Genomic DNA, 6,122 nt, shown 5'->3' with positions numbered 1-6,122 from the left:
AGAAGGCTTGCATTTTTAAGAAGCTATGAGTATTGACTTTTGGGAATTCCCAGGTGTCAAAAAAAAAAAAAAGGTTATTTATGTATGCTTTTGAATTCTGGTGCTGGAGTAGACTCTTGAGAGTCCCATGGACTGCAAGAAGATCAAATCTATCCATTCTTAAGGAAATCAGCCCTGAGTGCTCACTGGAAGGACAGATCGTGAAGCTGAGGCTCCAATACTTTGGCCACCTCAGGACAAGAGAGGACTCCCTGGAAAAGACCCTGATGTTGGGAAAGATGGAGGGCACAAGGAGAAGGGGACGACAGAGGACGAGATGGTTGGACAGTGTTCTCGAAGCTACCAGCATGAGTTTGATCAAACTGCGGGAGGCAGTGGAAGACAGGAGTGCCTGGTGTGCTCTGGTCCAGGGGGTCACGAAGAGTCGGACACGACTAATCGACTAAGCAACAACTACTGTGGCCTGTGTTTTGTTAGCCCAAAAATGGAAAACAAGTGAGGTCCCAACTAAAGAAGAATGGCAACTTAAACTGATGGAATATGTGCAGCTTGCAGACTTAACATATAGAAGAAGAGAACAAGAAGAACCATGGAAAGAGAAGAAGCGAAGTCACTGATATTTTAAGCTTTTTTAAAATGAACATTCTAAAATGTAAAACAGAAAAAATTAATATATGTTTTTACAAAAAAAGAAAGTATTGACTCTTGGAGAAGCTTCCCACCCAGTTTGTGGTCTTGGGGGTTTTTCAACTAATTTTGTCCAAGTGTATCTTGCAGCTCCTGTCTATTGGTTGTCTAGCTCAGTATTGTCTAGTCTATACTGGTTCACAGTGGGCTGTCTGCGTTTCAGGCAGGGGTCTTCCCCAGCCCTAACTGAGGTGGCTGAGGGATTGAACCCTGGCCGCCTACATGCAAAACAGATGCTCTCCCTCTGAGCTATGGGTCTTCCTAGGCTACAGGCTTAGTAGAGGACCTAGGCTAGATCATGCAAGATCTTTTTCTGTCTGGGATGACACGAAAAAATAAAGATGATGCTCTGCAACAAGGCATCACAGGGGAGGTGTCTGTCAGATGTAAATAAAAAGCAGTACTGTATTGATTCACTTGCTGATAGTCTCCTTTCCCAGGACTAACGTATCTACTATGTTAGAGCACCATCTGGAGGCTATCTTAGTGAATAAGTGTTCGTCTTTTAAAGTCCCAATGGGTACCATCCAACTAGATGCTTTCCTCCACAAGTCCCATGGAAATGAACAGCTGCCACCAGCACCTCCCCAGATTCTTTTATTTTGAGAGATGGCAATACTACAGGGGACAACCCTGCCTCCTAGTTGTGGGGATATTTAGTAGAGGGATGGTCTTCCTGACATGAGAAGTAGAACGATTACATCAAGTTTTCTATGAGATTTCAGGAGCTGCATCAACAGGATGTGTGCCGTTGTTCAGCTATAGTTCCATGTTTCTGAAAATTTAATAAGAACACAGACCCTCCAAGTGTCCCTATTTTCCAGGGACAGTCCTGGATTTACAGAAGCTGTCCCAGTTCCTGATTTGATCCTGGAATGCCCCCCTTTCCCCAGGACATCTCTGTTTTCATCAGTGAAATGTTGGAGGGTATGGAGTTAAGCGACCCCCAAACCAAGGCGATAAGTATCTATACAACCTTTAGACATCTGAAGGCAGCCCTGTATAGGGGTGTTTTTTAATGTTTAATGTTTTATATCTGTTGGAAGCCGCCCAGAGTGGCTGGGGCAACCCAATCAGATGGACAGGCTATTAATAATAATATTAATATCAATTGAATAGGGTGCCCCTATTTTCATTGGAGAAATGTTGGATCGCTTCCTGTTGGATTGGTATCTACATATAATAAACATCAGCCAGTTGTCTTCCTGGCCCAAACCTCAGCCCCATTCTTTGTTCTGAGATTTTCTCTGTTCAAAGACAACTGCGTTTTCATTATTTGTTGTCCCCTTCCCTTTGTGATCCTGCTCACTGGAGGCATGCAGAAGAAGTGTGTGAGCTCGTATTATGTCACAAAGGTCTGGTGATGTCATGAGCCCTGTTCAGGAGTGAGAAACCTGACACAGTGCTTCATTAACTCAAGGGGGTCCATGAGGAGGGGTGTCTCCTGTCCTCTCAAATGGTAGAGGTGGAGAAAAGGTGATCTGGTCCCAATGGTGTCCCTGGAGGGTACCATCGGCCTGTTGGCTGTGCTCTTCACAACTCACTTCCTTGTTTACTCTGATGGCTTCATCAGCCAAGCTGTCCTCCAAGCAACCATGGACAAGAGACAGGGAGGAGGTAAGTAATATGATAGAGCCACAGGGCATAGCAACCTGAGAAATCAGTGGTGTCAAGAAAGGAGGCAAAACAGACAGAAGGTGGTGACATAGCAGTAGGAAGATGGCAACAGTGAGAGTGAAAACCTGTGCCTAAAAAACCCACACCACGAATGTGGAATGTCCCCCTTCCCCCACCAGCTGTCTTCATATATTGATAGGTAAAGGACCCCTGGACAGTTAAGTCCAGTCAAAGGCGACTGTAGGGTTTCGGCACTCATCTTGCTTTCAGGCTGAAGGAGCCAGCGCTTGTCCACAGACAGCTTTCAGGGTCATGTGGCTAGCATGACTAAACTGCTTCTGGTGCAACGGGACACCGTGACAAAAGCCAGAGCGCACAGAAACGCTGTTTACCTTCCTGCCACAGTGGTACCTATTTATCTACTTGCACTGGCGTGCTTTCAAACTGCTAGGTTATCAGGAGCTGGGACTGAGCAACGGGGGCTCACCTTGTTGCAGGGATTCGAACCGCCGACCTTCTGATCGGCAAGCCCAAGCGACTCAGTGGTTTAGACCACAGCTCCACCCACCATCTGCAATAGCTTTCCCTGGGCTGAACGTGGAAGCAGGATGTGCTGGTAAATGGGCAGAAAGAGTTGCCTATTAAAAAATCATTTGAAACGTTTCATAGAAAGTTTCATCTCACAGTGGATGGTGTGGCACTTACAGAACAGCTACTGCTGTTCCAAAATATTCAGCAACATTTGGATAGATTTGGATAGGCAAGTGGCCCCACTGGCCCTATACCCTTAAAGCAGGGTCATATCCCTTTAAACAGTCGTGAATTCCCCCAAAGAATCCTGGAGCCCCAGTTTGTTAAGGGTGCTGAGTTGCTAGGAGACCCCTATTTGATTCACAATCCCTCCTCCCAGGGAACTCTGCCCTGGGAATAAAATTGGGATGAAGGGATTTTCTCAGGATGTTGGAGGGGGTGTGTGCTGTGTCCTGTTGGTGTAGTGATGGTGGCAGTCACCCTTCTTCTGATAGGAAATGCTCTGTGGGGGGACGGCAAAAAACAGGAGGTCTCGGAGGGTCAGTTGCAGGGGAGTGAGAAATGTCCCTATTTTCATCTGAGGAATGTTGGAGGGTATGTGAGCCACAAGTTGTGCGGGCTTGTTTACCGGGCAGAAGGTTTCAAAAGCCAGGATCTATCTACGAGAACCCCAGGTTTGTCCAGAAATCCTCAAGGAGATTGATTGTGGCAGTCATGCTTTTGTTAAAGACAGATTGCTCACCCGTTACCTAGAAATGGAGAGCCATTGTGAAGTGTGAACTCTGTGCCCCAGAATTTCTCCTGTGCCCCAGGATTTCGTGAGATGCATTCAGTGGTTCCTCAGTACCTGGCAATTGCTAGAATGCATAGAAAACTAAATAGGCATGCCCAGCAGAAGTGGGGCGCGGTGCTCTGTCCATAAAATAAATTTGTTCACAGCTGTTTGCAAGGGGGCAAAGATTGTCTGGAGAGGTGTCAATGTGGTGGGGAAGAGGGAGCGCATTCACCTTGTGCATTGAACCATGGGTGCCATCAGCACACACTGCATTGCTTTCAGATAGGCATGCATACATGTGCATTGACTGCAGCTGGATTGGACAAAAGGCTTTCTGCGCAGTGCAGGAGAGCAATGAAACTGCCAGTACAATGTGGCACAGCAGGGAGAATTATTTCCTCCACATCAGCCTCCAGCGGTGAAGCAGCAACAGTCTGAGAGACACGTCTGCAAATAGCTATATCAAATGCACCAAAAGTAGCAAGCATGTGCGTGTGTTGCAAAACATTTCCATTCCTCTTGAAACAACCACTTTCTCAGGAAAACCCGGTTCTCATGAAAACTCAATGCAAATATGCTAGAGGTAGTGTCAGGATAAACTAAGGGACTCAAATATAACGTTTTAAGGGTGTTTTAAGTGCATGATACAAATGTGACACTAGTTGGCGATGGTGAGCGAATGGGAAATTGAATATATATTTTAGAACATTTCTTTAAAAAGCATTTCCACACCGCTTTTTTAACTATATGTCTAGATTTAGCCTAAGAAGGGAATGTAAACACATTTCAGGGGAAGGGGCAGAATGGAGTGTCAGCACACAGAGTGAATGAAAGAGTGAGAATCATAGAAAAGAGATTTTTGATTCCCCCTTTATGTTTAAGGCGGGGGGAAGATGGAAGAAACATTTGTGGCTTCATCAACAGGGGAAGGCATGGAGGTGATCGACATGGCTGAGAGCGAGGACTCCCAACTGCTGGGGAATGCGGCCGTGAAGGACATGTTGCTGGACTTAGCCGTCTCTCTGAACACAGCCAGTGTCATGCTGTTTTTTTTATGCGTGACATAGAGCCCGAAGTCTTAGCAATGGTAATGGATGAAGACAACATGAACATCTACTTGTGCTTCATGATTGCCTTCTGAGAAGCAGCTGTGGCTTCATCGCTCGTGTCCAGGGACTTTGGGGGCTCCACCGGAGAACAGGGGCTTTTGTACCAGCTACACACACCTCCACATTCATGGCCCCCTGAGAACAATAAAACTTCTGACCAAAGCTTGTTCTAAGTGAGAAGTGTGCCTTTTGATCCTCCCCTGGTGACACCTTGTCACAGGCTCTTGGGCTTTGAAAGCTTTCTAGAAAGATCTACCTAATCATGAGGTAAAACGGTTTGATTGCAGGCAAGATACTGCATGATGGAAAATACCTCAGATTTGTTTTTTTAATCTTCCCCCTGCACATAGAAAACCAAACGTCCGAGAGAATTCCAGCATAGCCTCCTCACAGATATCCTAGTTTTCTATGCGCAGAAGGGTTTGATGTTTATTTTTGGAGGAGAAGCTTTCAGTCATGCAATCGCCCACCTGTAATCTGAAGTGGGACACTTCCCAGTTTCACCACAATGTGTTAAGTTCTGAAGGCTCCATGTAAGCCTCACCATTTGAAAAGCAGCTTTGCTCAGTCTTTTAAGAATTCAGAAGGCTCCCTCCTGACTGCTGAGGGAAGTTGCCTGGAGAAGCTTGCTTTGAAGTTATACTGAGGAGGCGGGAGATGTCTCATCTCAGCTACTAGGCCATCTCCAGAGCTAAGTGAGACTACAGTAGAAAACAAAAGGGAGAGGCCTGCTACCAGCCTGTCACATCTCCTTCACTCTCATTATTAGTTAGAGGTCAGCTCCTCCATCTTTCTTCAGTCCTCAGGAGACAATTCTCAGAATTCAGGTCAGGGCCAAACTAGATGGGGAGAAACAGCAGCTTCAGAGAGGTGGTTTTTGTTGGCACCATGACTCTTTTCTGGAAGAGCTAAACTGCCTCCTCATGTCTCACAGCCCCCTGTCTTGTCCAGTGTGAAAAGCCAAATCACATGAGCAGACTATTTTGAGATAGCTTTTTGCCACCTGCTCCATTCCTGGCACAAATAGGCTCTTTTTTGAACTGCCTGGGGCCATCCTCTGCCTTCACCACTACTAGGTTCTCTCCCCCCTTGACTCCACCTGAGTTACCAGACAGTATTGTGATTGCATCCCATGAGTTTCAGGCTCCATGCCCAGCAAGTTCCACAGTACAGTTGCAGTCATCTAGCAGTATTGAACACAGGTGTTTGGAGAGCAGATGTTCTTTGGCTGTGGCGCTGAATAAATAATTTGCTCCCTAAAAGAATGCCTTGAGAGGCAAATTAGCAACAATTTCACCCCTTTTCCCAGAATGAACATGAGTTGGCAATGCAATAGAATCCATATGAAATACACATGAAGACTATTTTTCCCTTTAAGTGAAACTGTGAGCCTTTTGTTTGTT

General features: G+C 46.0%; 1 long non-coding RNA gene across 1 annotated transcript; it reads left to right on the top strand.

Moving 5' to 3' along the window:
- The first annotated feature begins 1,780 nt into the window (after positions 1–1,780).
- On the top strand, positions 1,781–4,881 carry LOC309522369. Its single transcript, XR_014215077.1, has 2 exons — positions 1,781–2,304; positions 4,535–4,881. It is a non-coding gene; the product is annotated as an uncharacterized lncRNA (long non-coding RNA).
- Positions 4,882–6,122: the final 1,241 nt, after the last annotated feature.

Source organism: Podarcis vaucheri (genome assembly GCF_965113315.1).
Source record: "Podarcis vaucheri genome assembly, chromosome: 17".
Classification (NCBI taxonomy): Eukaryota; Metazoa; Chordata; class Lepidosauria; order Squamata; family Lacertidae; genus Podarcis; species Podarcis vaucheri.
Note: the sequence above shows the minus strand (reverse complement) of the source record. Positions and strands in the feature narration are given on the sequence as shown.